Consider the following 19,971-nt stretch of genomic DNA (forward strand, 5'->3'; position numbering starts at 1 on the left):
AATAACTGAATCTTATATTTTATAAAAATAGACATTTTTGCCGAAGATTTACTTGCAGTTTCTTTTCCTCGGCTATACAGTTTGTGAGAAACTGTAGTAATTTTAAACGGATGAGACGTTCGTTATGTAAAAATTGACGATCAAAGTGTAGCGATGTTACCTACTGAATAGAGATGTTTTTGACTGTGAAATTTATTGTCTTTTTTTTGTATGTGATTTGAGTATAACTAATAACTACATACATAAAAACAAAACAAATCTTAGCGAAATGACTGTAAGTAATATACTCTATTCCATAAACATTACAGTCTAAAATAAACAGTAGCCAAATAAAAAGGACTTTGTATTCTTTAATATCAACTTTTAAATTAAGTTAAAAAGGTTTTAGGATGTTTTTTTCACAAGCCATTGTTCAAAGACTCGAGCTTTTCATTACTTTAGTAATTTGCAATTCTCTGTGAGGCTTCTTACTTTGCTAGCCGTACTAGGTGGGTACACACGGTCGGGTAGGATAGAGAGCTGTACGTTTTTAATAATGAGCTTAGGGTGGTATTAATAAACTGATCTCAGCTGAGACTGCCCTTAAAAATCATGCTTAAGTCCCTGTTTTTATATAAGAACTGTCATATTGACATGATCTTGAGGGCAGCCTCAAAGCTGAGATTAGTTTATTAATACCACCTTTAGTCAACTTACAAACAATTTGTGGTGGCTATGATAAAAATGTAATACAGGATGGCCATGTTATCTTATATCAACATTTTTATCACTGTCACTGATAGTCAAAATCGTTTGCGATTTGGCTAAGGTCTCTGATACTGACACTGGCGGCGGCGGCGTGGTCATAGTTTTTCTTCTTTGGATACTTATTTTTTTTATTTGAAAATAAGTAAGCATGGCGAGAAGTAGGTGTGTATATGCCGTGGCCAGATCTTAGAATTGATCATTTCATGATGTGCTCGATCATTTTTCCTCACCTCATCACACCTCGACCAACCCCTTTAGAGACGCAGGCGTGATGCTATAATATGCTATGTAGGAGATAAAAAAACCAAAACAAAAAAAATCCATAACCTGTGGTCGCGATCCTCAGCAGTGAGGGAACGACGAAGAAGAAGAAGGAGATAAGTATCATGACGCGTTCTGTTTACTGTTCGTTCCCAGTAAGCTAACCGAGTATAACCTTGTAAGGTAGAACATTAGCAACGAAATCATTTTCTTACGTCCCTATATTCATTTTGCAACTTCCAGTAGAATAAAGTCCTAGTTTAGTTAGGACATTAAAGACTGATCCTGATTGTCCAAAAGAAAGATGATCCGTGCTTCGGAAGGCACGTTAAGCCGTTGGTTCCGGTTACTACTTACTGATGTAAGTAAGTAGTCGTTACATGAGCCATATGAAGGGCGTTTGGCGGCTCAATAGTAACCCTGACGCCAAGGTTGATAAGGTTGGTACTTCACCTCACAACCCACACGATAGAAGATAGTAGAACAATGACTAAAGAGTTGTCCAAACTGTCTGCCTGTATGTCTCAAAGTCAAGGGAAGATGAAACGGCCCCTTGGAGGGAGTTTATCAAAGTTACCCCAAAAAAGCGCGTGCAGTGAAACCCAAGAAAATTACAGTGCACTGCATATACAATACTACTTATACAATATACAGGGTGTTAGTGATATTGTAACGAATTCTAAGGGGGATGATTGAGACCATGATTCTGAGTTAATATCAAGTAGAATTTTCCGTCGCAAAATTCATGGTTTTCTTTTAATGTTTTGAATTATTTACTTTTGGGATAGAAAATTTTACTTGACATTAACTCAGAATAATTAGTTGATTCATCCCTATATCCCTACCTATCGCAGCTATACAAGCTATGGGTGTTAGTAATAAGTAATAGTAATATGTTCTTTAATTCAGACATCACAGGATCCATATTTCGACATACTTACAAAAAACATTACTGTTAGTGGCACTGACACCTTAACGAATATTGAGGGGGATAATTTTGACACCGTAACGAAAAGAAAATAGAACTCTACTTGAAGTCTACTCAGTAAGATGATCCGTGCTTCGGAAGGCACGTTAAGCCGTTGGTCCCAGTTACTACTTACTGATGTAAGTAAGTAGTCGTTACATGAGCCATATCAGGGGCCTTTGGCGGCTCAATAATAACCCTGGCATCAGGGTTAATAATGTTGGTAATTCTACAGCCCACACGATAGAAGAAGAAGCATAGAAGCAACCCTTTAAGAAAATTGGTTCTACTTATTTGTTATAAATATCAATTTACAAAAGGTCTAAAAAACCATAAACTTCGGAGAAAATATATTTGAAAGGTTCTTACACTAATGCAATTGCTAAGTGAAGGGGAAAAATGAATCTTTTAGATTTGAGAGGGTATAAAAGAAAATCAAAATGTTCTAGTCTGGTGAAAATAAATTATGTTTTAGCAGTAAATTCAGGAACGCATTTTAGAGATTTCGCGTCACACACATTGCATTGAAATATCTTAGACATTTTGTGGTTATGGGTACTTACGGTCCGCGGAAGCCCGTGTTGATCTATGGTACTTTTTCCATAACCACAAAAAGTACTTCACTGAGTTTTTTGAGAAATTTGTCTGCAACATTAACTTTATCGTCCAGACAATAACCATTCTGATCTCATATCTACACAATATCCTAAAAACAGGTAAAATGGTGAATAGGATAATTTTGTCACATGAAAGTTATATAAAGATCCAGAGTTACGATAGCTATCGAAAGTAATAAGATTATCAGATTATTTCTGAATATAATAATGATCAGATTTTTCCTTGAACGAATATGGAACATTGGGTAATAATGTTTTGGATCTGGCGTTTTATTTGACTCTGCGCAAAACCATAAACGAAACAGATAGATTTTATTTGAGATGTTTATCACGTTACTAAAGTCTTAAACTGCAAAACTTAATTTGAATTCGATAAGTTGTTTTTATGTGATGCACGAACAAATCCGGACGAGTTTGTTACTATTGTCTCCTCAAACTGAAACCTTGTTAGCGCCTTTTTAAAATCTCTCTCTCTCTCTTTATTTAAGAGCTGCGCTCTTGTCGGTGGAGTAATCGTCTTTATTACTCCATAGATAGGGCGTGTAGAACGGTGGTTGCCCCAATCGCCTTCCGTTCCGCAGTACACCGACCAATTTCTGAATCGGTGATGTTCTAGCTAGAGCCCTAGCAGAATCCATTTCCTCGGCCTCCAACCAGAACTGATACAACTGCTGGCCGGCATTAGGGGTGTGCTTTTGAAGTAGCGGCACCTACTTGCTACGTCACAAGATCGTCATAGAACCTAAGTATTATATAGGTTAGCCCGTCATAGTGAGCTACCTACTACGTTCTGCTAATACTGACGCTGTTTGGTAGGGGTTTTTGAAATCACATCTGAGAAATGTGATTTTTCTTAACAAAACCTAGCAATAGCCACGCACATCTTAATGTGATTTTTCCATAAGGCGTTGACGTGATTTTCACTATAAGGCAATGATATATGAATATGCTGTAGGACAACAAAGAATAAAAAAGCATTATACTTGACTAATAATGTTAAAAGAATAAATGAAAATGAAAAGGAAACTTAATCCCGACCTGAGTACAAAATTGCCTTGACCGTTGCGGCTCTATTAACGAAGGGTTCCATATGTTTAAATTCGTAAACAATTTATTTTTATATGAAATTATAATATACAAAATGAATACCTTTAAAATGTTAATTAGATACTACGTTTTAAGGTCGTTTTTTTAAGAATACTTGCTTTTGTCATCAAAGTCAGTAGTGTCTAATAATTGAAGATTCTTCGTTGCGTTAAGAAATTTTAATTGATTTTACACTATGACTACGCAGTCATTATAATGGCCACGTCAAGGGCCTCTGGCAGCTCAATAATAACCCTGACACCAGGATAAGGTTCACCCAACATACGAGAAAAGAAAAAATAAACACGGAATCAGGCAACAAGAGAGAAGGTATACAGGCTTATAAACAAAAAAAAAATCGAAAGAATTGAAATGCCAAGGAACCCTAATAGAGAAAAGAAAATATTGCTCGACTTGCCGACACGTTGCTCGAATTCGTAGGTCCATTTGTCAATGTCCCAGTATTATTAGCAAGGACAAATGGTTGCGATCGCTTATCTATCGATTCGGACATCTGCCTATCTCAGCACGTGTTAATATTTCTTTGTTGCTTCACTGGGGAAAGAATAACGAATTATTGCGCAGAGTGTTAATATAAGTAAGAATCTTGTGACTAAATTAATTGTATTATTAAAGGATTTGGGTATAAAAGATTTTGATTTCAGAAGGGCTGTTAGGTAATCTTTTTCTGCTGGACTGCCAGTAAAGAAAAAAATACAATATCTTTTCTCTTTGTGGGTTTTCCTAGGCACGAGTGAGTACTATAAAAAACAAAAATAAATACAATATGTGTCTGGAATGACTTATCGTTTTGAAATCATTGCCAGCAATTGCGCGCGTTTTAGCGGAAACTTTTCTAGTATGACGAGGGACCCATGGCGTCATATTTATTTATTTATTTAAATAAATAGTTCAACATCCATCTTGAAACATTTATCAAAGTGGCTGCGAGTTGCCATTATCCTATCCAGTTACAGTTACCTACCAGAGTCCCTGCCCGTAACATTTAGGGTGGTATTAAAAAACTAATCTCAGCTTCGAGATTGCCCTCAAGATCATGTCAATGTGACAATTCTCATATAAAAACAGAGACTTGAGCATGATCTTGAGGGCAGTCTCAGCTGAGATTCGTTTATTAATACCACCCTTAGAGATCCCCCACACTAGCTTCTTTCAGCGCGACGTGATAATTCCACTTGATATCACTCAGAATCACGGTCTGAATCATCTCCCTCGATATATATTTCCTTCCACCGACTGTAATTGGAATACCACTGTACTTAATTTTATAAATTATATAATACAAACTGGATTTAAAAAAGAAAGGAAAACATGAAACAGTAGGACTAGGGCCTTGATCACGTGCTGGGAGGTTTTCTGGCCACGTCTTTCCCTCAGCGTTACAGATTCCGATGTGGTAGTAGTTTTACAGCTAGTTACATAATATTTAATTTAGTTTTTGACGTTCAAAAAACGCTAACTTTATAAGCCAAATATTTTTGATTTTTTAATATATTTTTTATGTTACGATGTCACTAATGCCCTGTGCACAATAAAAAGGCACTTACCTACTATTAATAAATGCGAAATTTTCACCAGCCACATAATTTAGTCACTAACTCCAGTCTAAAGCTTGTATTGCAACGTTGTTACTAAGTGGAGCTAAATCTGTTACTTCATCTTATCTCTTTGTTAGTAGCAAGCCTCGTTTATTCGCTATTTCGGCATTCAATGTAATAAGCAAAAACCGTGGCGATGAAATAGGTTCCGTAGCTGTGGTAACGACTTATCAAGCCAGTTGTATTTTAATTCCATGTTAGTCCTCTGTGTTGAGAGGAGCGACATGTTGCAAGTAACATAACAAATACGAACTCCTGTGGTTCCTGATATAGTGGGCAGTCAAACAAGTACCTACTTAACCTGAAGTCTGAAGTGAAGTGCGATGAAACGTGATCAACTCAACCTTTCATCGCCTAAAATTATAAATATATCTTCATCTTTTTTTCCTGTCACCTTTTGTCTGTCATGGAAAAACGTGAAAAAATGTCGGACTTATTATTACGGTTTTCTTGATTTAAATTCTTAAATAAGTTAAATAAGTACAAAAAAGAAAATGGTTTTCGTTAGTTTTAGAACTGTCTTTATTTGAAAATCAGAATTTCATAATTTATCTTCTTATCGCGTGGGTTATGAGGTGGAATACCAACCCCATCAACAATGGTGTCAGCGTCATTATTGAGCCGCCAAAGGCCCCTGACATGGATCATGTAACGACTACGTACTTACATCAGTAAATAGGAACTGGGACCAACGGCTTAACGTGCCTTCCGAAGCACGGATTATCTTACTTTCGGACAATCAGGTGATCAGCCTGTAATGTCCTAACTAAACTAGGGATCACAAAGTGAGTTTTGTGATATGTCCCCACCGGGATTCGAACCCGGGGCCTCCGGATCGTGAGTCCAAGGCTCAACCACTGGACCACAGAGGCCGTTATACTTTTTCCTGTGTCAGTTTTTTACTACATGCCAATGAAAATAACCAGCTAACTGAGGTTTTTGTATTTCAGCATACACCTTTAGAAAAAAACACGTGATATTTTTTTTTCTGCTTACCCTGTGCGTGCGAGTGAGAGAAACAATCTGAGCGTGCTAACTCTAACAGTCAGTCTGAGCTAACTGCTTAAGTCTTAGAATAAAGTAGCCAGACAGTGAGGGGTGAGGTAATCATGCTCGTATCTGCGCGGGGATGAGTGTCCCTATTTTGCGTATGATTATTGTCTCCGCTATTCCTAATTTATTGTACGAGCACCCTACTCGATCTGAGAACGGTCCTGCGGTTTGTTAATCTTTTAATGGAATTAACCCGCGCCAAGCGATGTCACTAGCAAAATAGCAAGAAAGACGTAAATATTTACTGGAAGAGACATGAAAAACTTGCTCTTCGTAAACTAAAGGGCAGACGTTACATAGGATGTGTTTTATCGTGTGGGTTGTGAGGTAGAATACCACTCACATCAAACCTGGTGTCAGAGTTATTACTGAGTCGCCAAAGGCCCCTGACATGGCTCGTGTAACGACTACAAACTAACATCAGTGAGTTGTAACCGGGACCAACGGCTTAACGTGCCTTCCAAAGCACGGATATCTTACTTTCGGACAATCAGGTGATCAGCCTGTAATGTCCTAATCAAACTAGGGATCACAAAGTGATTTTTGTGATATGTCCCCACCGGGATTCGATATGCCTCCGGATTGTGAGCCCAAAGCTCAACCGCTGGACTACGGAGGCCGTTTTACATAATTTATCTTGAATCACGTATAGTAGACGACAGGTCGACGTGACGTTTTCAATATCGATATATTTTTATTATGTATGTAACAAAATGTGAATAAAATAATACCACGTTTTCATTTAAGTTAATATTTATTCATCTGAATCATCTAACGTATCGACAACAAAAACTTAAAGAATCTTCGTCACTGGTATCTCCGACTTTTATAATAAAATCTTTTCTAGCTAGTTCTCGAGCTTGAGAGTGAATTATTGGTTTTTTTTGCTTGAACACGCGACGAAGATGCAACCGTAGCCATTTTTAAAACACAATAGTAATAAATTATGGGAGCGAGATTATAATCGATAAAAGCGGTCGATACGGACTCGTGCGACACTAAGACTAAGACGCCGCGGGGACTGTGCGGGTGTGCGGGGCGACCCCGCCTCCGCGGCTCACCTCATGCCCCAATTGCCATGTCGACCTGTCGTCAACAGTACACGACCCAATTGTACGATTTACCAATGCCACATCCAGCGCCCTAGCTCCTGGTATTCGCCTAGTAGATTGTTTCGTTCCTTGCATAATTACTTAGCTTTTGTTACTTAATTATGGTACGAGAAACGAGGTTTTTAGCACAATGCGATGAACACCAAACCGTCTGATTTATGCCTCTTCCTTTCTTCGGAAAGAATGTTAACATTACCATTTTGTTAAGTAGATTTTCGTTTAATGAGAATATAAAACACTCTGTATTGGGTGCTAATAAGGTTTGGGTAAGCAGTTTAGGAATTCCAAAGCTAATTACGAAGGGAGTAAAGGTAGATTAGCTTAAATCGTTTTAGGTTTTAGCAATATAATATAAATAATTAAGAATATTTACGAAAATAAGGTAAAGTATTTATTATATTTATATATTGTAGGTACTTACTACATTATAAGAAAGTATCGTCAAGGATCTTTTTACCAGATGAGAGCTCTCAGCGCTCCCCATTTGTCCGGCCAAGTAGTTAATGCCATCTGAGCAACATCATAATTATAAACCTACAATAAAAAACAAAAAATAGCTTACTTATATAAAATACATACCAACTTCCAGTAGTAATATACATTACACGCTAACGCATAAGGGGACTTTTTTATTTTTTGACGTGACTTATTGTAGATTTGCCGCAGATGGCATTAATTACTTGGCCGGACAAATGGGGAGCGTTGAGGGCTCTCGTCTGGTACAAAATTTAAGGCAACCGGCCTGAGGGTGCTCACTTGGGCGCGATCCTTGGCTCAGGGTGTCGTATGAGAGGAAGAATAAGGCTCTGAATAGCTCTCAGAGTAGTCTATTTCAAAGCCGTACTAAGACTCCTGTTCTCCACGTCTGAATAGTACTGTCAGTTACTGCCGCCCTCTGTCAGGTTCCAGGTTACAGTCCTGACAGTAGCGACTTACCCGATGGCTCCAATCTCCGCCTCCGCAACCATTGAGGTCTTCACCCGTATCCCTGGGCAAGGGTTCTACTTTATACCCCGTAGGTCTGGCAAAAATAACTAAGTATCCTATAATTAATAACTTTATAAGTAACTTACGCTCAATAAATGATAGAATCACAGTTTATCATGAAAATAAATAAAATTTTAAGTACTTATTTAAAGTAATCATTAAGGTATTATGCGATTTACATTGTCGCCTATTAACTCACGTTCGCGAAACTTGAGCTCAGGGTTTTATATCCTGTTTTGTCTGTAGAATTCAAAGAAATCTTTCATTTGCTGGATGTACGTAACGGCCTGGGTGGTCCAGTGGTTGAGCGTTGAGCTCACGATCCGGAGGCCCCGGGTTCGAATCCCGGTGGAGACTTATAACAAAAATCACTTTCTCATCCCTAGTTTGGCTAGGACATTACAGGCTGATCACCTGATTGTCCGAAAGTAAGATGATCCATGCTTCGGAAGGTACGTTAAGCCTTTGGTCCCGGTTATTACTTACTGATGTAAGTGAGTAATCGTTACGTGAGCCATGTCAGGGGCCTTTGGCGGCTCAATAATAACCCTGACACTAGGGTTGATGAGGCTGGTATTCCACGTCACAACCCACACGATGAGAAGAAGACTTAGAGCTGGACAATGACGTGATGTTCATTTTTCTCCTCCCTTCTTTTATTCTTATATATCTTTCTCTGTCTTATATCTTACTCCATACAATACAATACAATAAAAATACACTTTATTGCTCCAAAATGAAAATAAATAATTACAAAAAGTCTCTTAACTAAGTACATGGCAAATGGCGGCCTTATCGCTTAAAGCGATCCACCGACGATTCCACCGGTGTAACTTATAATTAGTAACATTATCAGACCATAATCTTTATTAAATTCACAGCAGTAATTAGATATTCTGAGCTATACACAACTAAACGCAAATTAAGTGTGAAATTCAATCTTCTGGTATTGGTAAACAATATTTTGATGAGAGAGAATGAAGCGAAGATTTTGTGCTAGTATCTTTGGAGGTATCATTCTGTATCTAGCAATCCAGGGAACCACGGCCTCCGTGGTCCAGTGGTTGACCGTTGTGCTCACGATCCGGAGGTCCCGGGTTCGAATCCCGGTGGGGACAAATCACAAAAATCACTTTGTGATCCCTAGTTTGGTTAGGACATTACAGGCTGATCACCTGATTGTCCAAAAAGTAAAAAGATCCGTGCTTCGGAAGGCACGTTAGGCCGTTGGTCCCGGTTATTACCTACGTAGCTTTAGGGATGATTTCTGAGATAAAAACTGTTTTTTTCTAAGGTCTTACGAGTAAACTCCGTACCAAATTTCATTCAAATTGGTTCAGCGGTTTAGGTGTGGAAATGTAACCGATTGACAGACAGCGTCACAAGAATTAGTGTTTAAAAATATTTCACCCAGTTATCTAGCCTAAGACAGAGTTACTCTCACATTTATAATATTTTATCCGCCTATTTACATACGTAATATATATGTGGGGTATGAGTGTGTGTAGGTGTTTGAGGTGTAAGAGAGTAAGGTGATGGTAAGATAAAGGAGAAGGAATGAGACGGAATTGAAAGACAGAGAAACAGGATATGCGAGGTACAGGTGTACGAGAAGGACGGAAGATACGAGCGAAGACGGAAGGCTCTGAATGTAGCGGAAGTGTGAGAGGTAAGGAGTGAAAGGGACGGGGGATTAGAAAAGATGGCGAAAGTGTGTGCGCGTGGTACTGGAAATGTTTTGTGAAGAATTACTCAAAAATAATATTGTGTGTGCATTTGGTTGTAAAACTTTAAAAAAATAAACAGTGGGAATTGGGCTTGACTGTTTTTCTCCGCTCCCTCCCACATATATGAGATAGTTCCAAAATTCTCAAAATATTCAAGTACTAACCATATCTAGGGTATGGTGTTGTAAAAGAACTCAAGGGACTCCGAAAGCCGCAGGCTAGTAATCTTGGTTCTACAACTTTGTATATTAAACTTTTATAGCTGGGCCTTTAGTAATACAACACACACACACACACAGAGACACACAGACACACACACACACACACACACACACACACACACACACACACACACACACACAGACGCACAGACGCACACACGAACACACGCACACACGCACGCACACACACACACACACACACACTATGCAGTAATAACACAGACTAAACATATTACCGTTTCTTACTCCGTATGCTGCTATATTTTATAATTATTATAATAAGCCTTGGTCTGTACCTTAGCACTAAAACTTTCCGGACTCGCTGACCCCCCAAAATACAGGTTTTCCTAGTTTGGGGGACAGAGAATCACTATTTGTATCAAAACTCTGTACGATCAACTGCTATTGTAACTTTTTGTTTGTGTTATTTTTGGAAAATAAATACTTACTTACTTACTTACTTACAATAGCTTTATATGAGGACTTGCAAATGTTATGTCAGAATTTGGAAAATTTCGAGGAAAATAGTTGTGCATTTTCTATTTTTAAATTCATACACGAACTCATGTTTGTAATCCTTAATAGGGTAGTCAGCCACAAGTAGACAAAGACAACAGCCAATGTTGATACGAAATCTAAAGTTAGATTATGAAGATCCTTATTGTTACTAGGAATCAGTCTATCACCATAACAATGAAGTACTTTCTTAGGTCAAAGATAAAATGACATGAATTTCTGAGTACTAAATAAAGACAAATCTAAAGGTGACAAAAAACGTGTTAATTTTTCTATTTAACTTATTTAGGTATGAATTTTAATCATAATCATCTCCGTAGCATTATCCCGTTTTCTCACGGGGTCCGCTTACCTAACCTGAATATTTGACAGGTCCGATTTTTTACAGAAGCGACCCCCCAGAAAGTTCATCAGTTTAGGAAGGAAATGAAAACACATCATGGGCCTTAGCAAAGTTGCAAACAATTGGTGACGTAAGGTGACATAAGGTGTCATAAGGTGACGTAAGGTGACATAAGGTGACATAAGGCGACTTAAGGTGACGTTATAAAATTTATATATATTATATTTTTATCACTGTTATTGTTGACTGCAATAATAATTGTTTTCAACTTGGCCAACCGCCCTAGAGTCTCCACACTTCATTAATCCATCACATACAGTGATCTGAATTCTCCATCAACCCAGTTTAATCTGACCGGATATAAAACATTCAATTGATAGGCAACTATCTCCCTCCAACTCGTGTTTACGACTTACGACTGATGCCAATAAAACATTGATTTTATTAGCCAACCAGCGACTGAGTTGATTAAAGAGAAAAAAATAGGTATCACAGTATGTATGTATGATATAATTTCTTTACAAAAAAAGCAAATATTCTTTTTAAACCTTCTAAGATGGGTTACAATATAATAATCAAGATCAAACATTTGCGGTGACAAGTGATGAGCCCATATAATTTAAAAAACGCAATTCCTTAACCCTTTCACGGACAGAGACCAAGGGTCATTGATGGTTCGTAGTAGGTAGTATGACACCTTGGAATCGGAACGTCCGTAGACGTTCTGTCCTTGAAAGTGTTAAATAAGATAAAACTAATAAAATTATATTCCGGCTTACCTTGTAAGTGCGAGTGAGACAAAAAGTTCGCGCGTGCACCCCTTAATCCATACAGCCATTTACACTAAAGTAAAACCCAGAGGGGTGAGGTACTTCTAACTCGGCGTCCGATACGAATTGGTACGGGGCGAAGAGTTACCTATACGTAGTATTATTCCTTATTATTTGTCTGTGCAGTCATGAGCAATATCATGTACCCACTTTAGAACCCTGTCGCACTATCCTATTTAACATTTAATAAGACTTACGGTTTAATTTGTCAATAAAGTTAATGTGACATGGTACCAAAGTGTATACATATTAATGTTCGTGACCGTACGCAGGTTTTTGTCGATGCTGGTTTCGAAGCTATAATTTTGAAAGAAGTCGAAAGGCTACATACATACATAAACTCACGCCTATTTCCCACCGGGGTAAGCAGAGACAATAGAATTCCATTTGCTTTGATCCTGACACAACTTCTCTTGCTTCCTCCACATTCATCAATCGCTTCATACACGCACGCCGGTTCAGAGTAGATCGTATTAAACCTTTTCCTTTTTTTTTAAGGCTACATAGAAGTATAATTATAATAATTACTCGAATACAATAGTATTCGAGTCATAGTATTTTAAGGAAAATTATCACTGGTTATATACACTGTGAACAACACCCACAACGATTTTAATTTATGTTTAATATCTGTTTTCCCTGCCTACCATACAAGATTAAACGTCAATCAAGACAAAAATTTAATTAAAAATGTTCTCTGCTATTTGATGTTGAAATATTCTTAAGGGAATTTTGCCTGATTATTTAAGGCTACGACTATGATTCATATTGCAATAATTTAGCTTATCAATGTTTGTAATAAAATAAATAAATAGATTTATAGCATAAGAGATACAATTTGTCACTTAAAATTACGAATAATAAAACATTTCAAATTCTTACACAAACACTGGTCAGTCTAAAATACCGCCCCCTCTCGTATCTGGTTCAAAGGTGCCCATTATACTGGCCGCGTTACCGCGCGTTTAATAAAATAAAATAAAGTCCTTAATAATATTGACGAAATAGTCAAAGCTGATGTCTTAAAATAAAGTTTACTTTTTTAAATATTTTTATTTTATTATTAGTATACGACAAAATAAAGATACTTAGTATTTGCCTGGCCGACTGTCCATTATTTTATTATCGCGGGGTGAATCACCCAATTGTGCTTTTGAAAGCACATTAAGCTGTTGTTTTTAGCCAGAAAATACTCCACCAACCCGCTCCCGTGGAGCAACATGGTGGAGTACGCCCCAACCCCTGGTTGATCGAAGGGACTGTGCCTAGCAGGACGTATAATAACTTCTTTATAAAACTCTTCTCCTTAAAAAGGGATGTTAAAAAATCGGAAAATTGTTCTTTTTATTAGAAAATGCTCTTTTCCTTCCAAAGAAAAGATTGGCTGCTCGCAGCCATCATTTTCTCCGTGTTTGTTGCTGAAATATCTTTGAAGTTTATACTTTTGATAATTAAAGGTTCTTTAAAGCATTATCTATCACACAATGCGTAATATATAAATGTATATTATTATAGAACAGTATTAATATATAATTTACACTTGTGTTTATTTATTTATATATGTATATATTTTTAAGTATGTATATACTTTTTTATTTATAAAAAACACATTTGGCATTAGAATTCTAAGTCCGAGTTATTATAATATCTTCAATAAATAAATAAATAAAAATCTACACTAGCTTACTTCGCCCGGGTCGACTTTGGCTATGCGCGATTATTTTTAAAATAGGCTGTTCTGTTCAAGAATGTGTTCTGTTTTTACGATTGATTGAGATGAGGTCTGTTAGCAGTGGGATGTGTATATGCTGTTTGTAATGTAGTTACATTTATATAAGGTAAGTCAATACAGGCGAGTCACAGGGACTGTAACCTGAAACCTGACAGAGGGCAGCAGTAACTGTCAGTAATTTTGGCGGCGGGAGTGTGCTGCCGCCAAAGGATGTTTTCGGGGTACCGAACTGAGCATAGTTTCCCGCTAGCCACAAGTTGGTAGTGTGACTAGGAATCGACGATCCAACAGTGTTGTGTTGGAAGTTGTATGCGTCTTGCTGTGTAAATTTCGATATCGCGTTTCACGACTGCTTGAAGATCGCATTATTGAATGTGGCGCCATCTGTTGCATGTGAGCGGAACTAGGTGGCCAACTAGCTGGGTCCGCCACATTAATATTCAGAAGCGGAAGACAGGAGTCCTAGTACGGCTTTGAAATAGACTACTTGGGTGCCATCGCGTCAGTAAGAGTACCTACTGCGGGGCGGAAGACAAGAGGGCTTCTGCCCTATTTCTCCCTAAAAAGTAACATGGAGAATGCTATACAGACAAGAGCGTGGCGCGTGGATCTTAAATAAGTGATGAATAGGTTCCATTCGAGGAGTAGTTTGAAGTTTTATTTTCATTTTGTTTTGTTTTAGTCGGTTTCTGTTCGGTCGAAGAGGGGTTATTTTCGTGAAATCCAAGAATAAACATACGTGTCTGATATGTACCTTTCCCCTTTACCAAGTGTCCAACTAACGTTTTACATGTCCCAAAAACAGCCGAACTAAACATCACTTTTACAAACTTCCTCAAACTGTAACACCGACTAAAACCGACTATATTTGTTAAACAAAAAGGACTATGTTGCTAGTATTTTAGTTGCAAAACTATGGTCGGTTGTGATAACAAAGAGCAAATTAACATAGAAATAAACAAGGGATGGATGCGGCAGATTTATAGCTTTAAGTTGGGGCAAAGTTATGTTTTGATCGAAAATAGTTGCCGTGTGGCCGCAGGAGATACAGATAGGTTGACTTTTGTATTCAGAAGCCAGCAGCCTCCGTGGTCTAGTGGTTAGAGCGTCAGGCTCACGATCTGGAGGTCTGGGTTCGATTCCCGATGGGGACATGGTCGAAATCACTTTGTGAGACTGTCCTTTGTTTGGTAAGGACTTTTCAGGCTTGAATCACCTGATTGTCTGAAAAAATAAGATGATTCCGTGCTTCGGAGGGCACGTTAAGCTGTTGGTCCCGGCTATTAGCCGTAAAAACACCTCCACCAACCCGCATTGGAGCAACGTGGTGGAGTATGCTCCATACCCCCTCCGGTTGATTGAGGGGAGGCCTGTACCCAGCAGTGGGACGTATATAGGCAGTTATATTATATCTATAAGATGATCTTGTCACACGAAGTCATCTAAATGACTCCGTCATTTCCATGCTACTATATTACATAAAGCTGTATTTGATAATTATCTCTATCGATGCTATGTTAACCATGACAGATGTTAATCTGTGAAGTAACGTTAGCCGCGTATAAACTGTAAAAAATTCAAACAATTAGTTTGATGAACATTTTTGTTCAATTTGAATGAACGTCAAACAAAATATTTTAGGGATTTTATTGATTTTTACTTCGGAATTTCGTATAAATGTAGAAATTATTAGGTATGGAAACAGTAGTTGTCCCTATTTGGGTAGGTAGGCTTTCAAATAAAAAAAAACCTTAGTAGGTTTCCTTTAAATTGTCATCCTATACAAAATTTATTTCGTATGAATAATTACATTTACTTAAGAATTCCGGTTTGAATTCTAAACAACTGAATTTGACTATAAGGGTTTGATTCATGTTTGAATCCTAGATACATTATCTAAGGCAGTTGATAGCACGTAGTTTCCAGGATTTGTGCCTGCTTACTGGCATAGGCTCGCCCCTTGTAAAACATAGATGACGAAAAATGGGTATATATAGGTATATCAATTATAATAATAAATAAAAAATAAAATTAAACATCTTTTATTTCAGACTAATAGTGCCCATTTTTGTTAGTAACAGTGTAACTTACAAACTACTTTATACAAATTATGCATCTCTCCCAACCACTTTAGGTAACAAGAAAAAATAACAAAATATAAAAATAAGTTTTTTTTTATTAAAGTCAAGTAACGTGTATTGCCTTTTTATGGTATGTTTAATTTTTAATTTATTTTAAATAATTTATTGTTCTTCAAAGTTTTTTATTTCGTACATTAAACTATGTTACTGACTGTACAATTGAGGACTGACAGACGGACAAATATTTCACACTAGCTTAGATAAAATTGATTCTAATCTGTCCTTATGAACTGAACACTGATCAGGTTAATCGTATAATTAACTTGACTTCCTTAATGTGGGACTTTCCAGACAAAAACATACAGATGGCGCTGTTCAGAGTTGCCTTCGTTTAACCTTTTAATTTCATGGATATAACAGACATATTAAAATTCAAATTCAAATATTTATTGCATTGCATATTATTATGCAACTTTTATTTTTGTGTTTTTGGGTATAAATGTTGAACCTTCTTATTACACCCAGTTACAATTACATCTTCCACCTATTATTGTTCTGATCAAAATAAAGAGAAGCAATATGAGCAGCAACATTTTTTTTCTTCTTATTTTATCACCACTTGCAATCGGTCCGAGGACCATAAGCAGGTCTGTTCCTTCATTTCATCAGACGGGTGTGGAGCATATGGATTCATCAATCTCACCACTCCTTACTGGAAGCCAATCCTCTTTTGCACAATTGCTGGATCTGGTGTCTTAGGCAGCAACATAATTAAATACATATCTAATCCAAATATCAAGCAACAATAATTTTTATATTATATGCTTCTGCCATTACGCTGTATTTTCGAATAATTATGTACCCGAATAATCTTCTTCTTATCGTGTAGGTTGTGAGGTGGAATACCAGCCTCTTCAAACCTGGTGTCAGGGTTATTATTGAGCCGCCAAAGGCCCCTGACGTGGCTCATGTAATGACTACTTACTTACATCAGTAAGTAGTAACCGGGATCAACGGCTTAACGTGTCTTCGGACGCACGGATCTACTTATTTTCTGACAATCAGGTGATCAGCCTGTAATGTCCTAACCAAACTAGGGATCACAAAGTGATTTTTGTGATATGTCTCCACCGGGATTATACTGGGACCCGAGTAATGATTTTCTTTTTTGACGTGACTTATTGTAGATTTGCCGCAGATGGCATTAATTACTTGGCCGGACAAATGGGGAGCGCTGAAGGATCTCACCCGGTACAACGTTTAAGACAACAGGCCTGAGGGTGCCCCGTTAGGCGCGAACCTCGGCTCAGGGCGTCGTATGAGAGGAAAAATATTTGAAAGAATTAATCGACCCTAGTGGGTCGATAGCGATAAGCGCTGAATGAGGGAAATCGTCGACCGCGCAGGTGGGGTCGGTATCGGTGTCCTGTTTGGTGTCGGAGCTGATTGGCTGCTGCTATGCCTAGAGTAATCAGGTCGCCGGGATCGTATATTACGTCCTTCAGACGCCGATACTTTTCAGTACCGTCCCTAAGCGGAATGTAATCGGAAGCCGCAACTACCAGGGGATTTGGGTACCCGAGTAATGAGAAAATTGGTAATTATCACGTTAAAGCGATAAGACGATATAGTGACTAGGATTGAGAAGGGAATGTTAGGTTGGTTTGGACACGTTGAGCGGATGAAGGATAATAGAATTGCAAAAGCGGTATATAAAGCGAAAGTTGATGGTAGGGCTGGCTGAGGAAGACCGAGAAGGACTTACGATGATCAAATTGGAGATGTCCTTAGAAAAGGTTCAATACGATCTACTCTGAACCGGCGTGCGTGTATGAAGCGATTGATGAATGTGGAGGAAGCAAGAGAAGTGTGTCAGGATCGAAGCAAATGGAATTCTATAGTCTCTGCTTACCCCGGTGGGAAATAGGCGTGAGTTTATGTATGTATGTATGTATCACGTTAAAGCTGTACAACGCCATCTATATTGCTTTTGGGGAACGTGGCCTAGGAAGTCTGTCATTGGAGGCACAAATAGTCAACTAAAAAGATGTTATTTATATTTAATATTCGTAAATTATTCTAAAACGTCGAGAACATTAAAAAACGCAGAATTATTCAAATTACAAAACATTTTCCGAAAACCTTTCAGTGCTTTATCTGTGAAAAGTAATTACCTATTGTGTTTGTAATACCTGTCCCGCGTCTGAAGACAAATGGCGCCCTCAATGGATGAAAAGACGGATTTTTATTTTTTTACAAGCCCCATACAGAGCTAATGCCTTTTGTTACTTTTTCAAAATGGATTTGGAATTATTTGCCTGATGGATTTTTTAAATGATTTTGGAGTCGTGATCTCGGGTTTATAAAATCAGTAGTACGATGTATTTTATAATATTCTTCTGTCGCATAGGATTACCAACCTCATCAACCCTGGTGTCAGGGTTATTATTGAGCCGCCAAAGGCCCCTGACACGACTACTTACTTACATCAGTAAGTAGTAACCGGGACCACGTTAACGTTCCTTCCGAAGCAAGGATCATCTTACTTTCTGATTATCTGAAGGCTGATCAGCCTGTAATGTCCTGACCAAACTAGAGATCACAAAATGATTTCAGTGAGATTTGACAGGTCCAGTTTTTACAGAAGCGACTGCCTGTCTGACCTTCAAACCCGCGAGAAAAACTAGCCCAGTACAGGTTAGGTTTCTTGGGAATGTGGGTTTTCTCTAAAATCATCGGTATAGGGTCGTTCTGGGATTTGAACCTGCGACCTCGTAATGAGAGTCAAATTTTCTTCCAACTGGGGGGGCATGGAGCATACTCCACCACGCTGCTCCACTGCCCCCCCCCCCCCCCTACATAACAGGATCATGGAAACCTTTGAATTTGGTATCTGTACTAAAACCTTTAAATTTTATTCTATTCTAACCCTGAAGAAAAACGACATAACTCAAAGAAAACAAAATCTAAGGCGGGCGACATTCCCGACATTCCCCAAGTCAGATTGACACCGTTCCAAACAATCGGGGCAGTATGCTTTAATCTGGGCAATAAATTTCTTTTATCTTCCCGCTTCTGGCGAGACGCTTTCTTACGAGAGGGAATTCTTTTGGAAAACGACTCGGCGACAAAGGACCACAACTCAAACAACGTTCGCATTTTGGACTAAAGAGGTAATGAATAGAGAGTTATTGTTTTCATTGTGTCGCGGAGGTTGAAACAATAGGAGGAATTTAACGTTAAATGTGTTCTTTTATTCAAGTAGTTAAATGCAATTTGGGAAAACGTTTGGTTTCTTTTTCCCTGTGTTCTTTTTTTCATATTACTTTAAGCATATTTAGTTAATACCTTTCTAGGTGTAAATTGATTAGAGATGTGAGTGAATGAATTAGTATATTAGTAAGTATCTTTTCAAGGTGGATCGATGATCTTGTGAAGATCGCGGGAAGCCGCTGGATGCGGGAAGCGCAGGACCGATCGTCGTGGAGATCCTTGGGGGAGGCCTATGACCAGCAGTGGGCGTCGTACGGCTGATAATGATGAAGTATCTTTAGGATGTCTTTAAGTGTTGTACTTTTTTATAATTTTTATAACAGGCCTCATACGTTTGTTTCAAACGATTTATGACTATCATTGTCACTGGGTATTGTTCTTTCATCTAAGTCTATCGCACATCCTGCAGGAGAAGCTCACGGCAGCTGGAATGTTGTCGGCTTGGTGTCGATTCATTCTTCTACTCGTCAGAGTATGGTACCAGGTGTTAGTGAGCATAACGCTTATCGAGCATAAGCTTTCTCCACATTCCGATCAGCAACATGAGCTCTTTTGGTTTCAACCACCTAATGTGCTCGCCTCTCTTCTCTCGTCTCTCTTTCTTAGCGCAATTTTGAATCGTAGCCTCACGGCTCTGCTAAAGCGCAGAAGCTTGTGGTGGTTGGGGCATGTGAATCGAATGGAACGTTTTTATAATAGCTACAATAGTCTTAATTTCATTGCTTTATAAATTATATCTTAACACTGTAGCAGAGACAATAGACTTATCCTGCTGCTCTCTGAGTGAATTCGCAAAAGC

Source organism: Pectinophora gossypiella, chromosome 25 (assembly GCF_024362695.1).
Source record: "Pectinophora gossypiella chromosome 25, ilPecGoss1.1, whole genome shotgun sequence".
Taxonomy (NCBI): domain Eukaryota; kingdom Metazoa; phylum Arthropoda; class Insecta; order Lepidoptera; family Gelechiidae; genus Pectinophora; species Pectinophora gossypiella.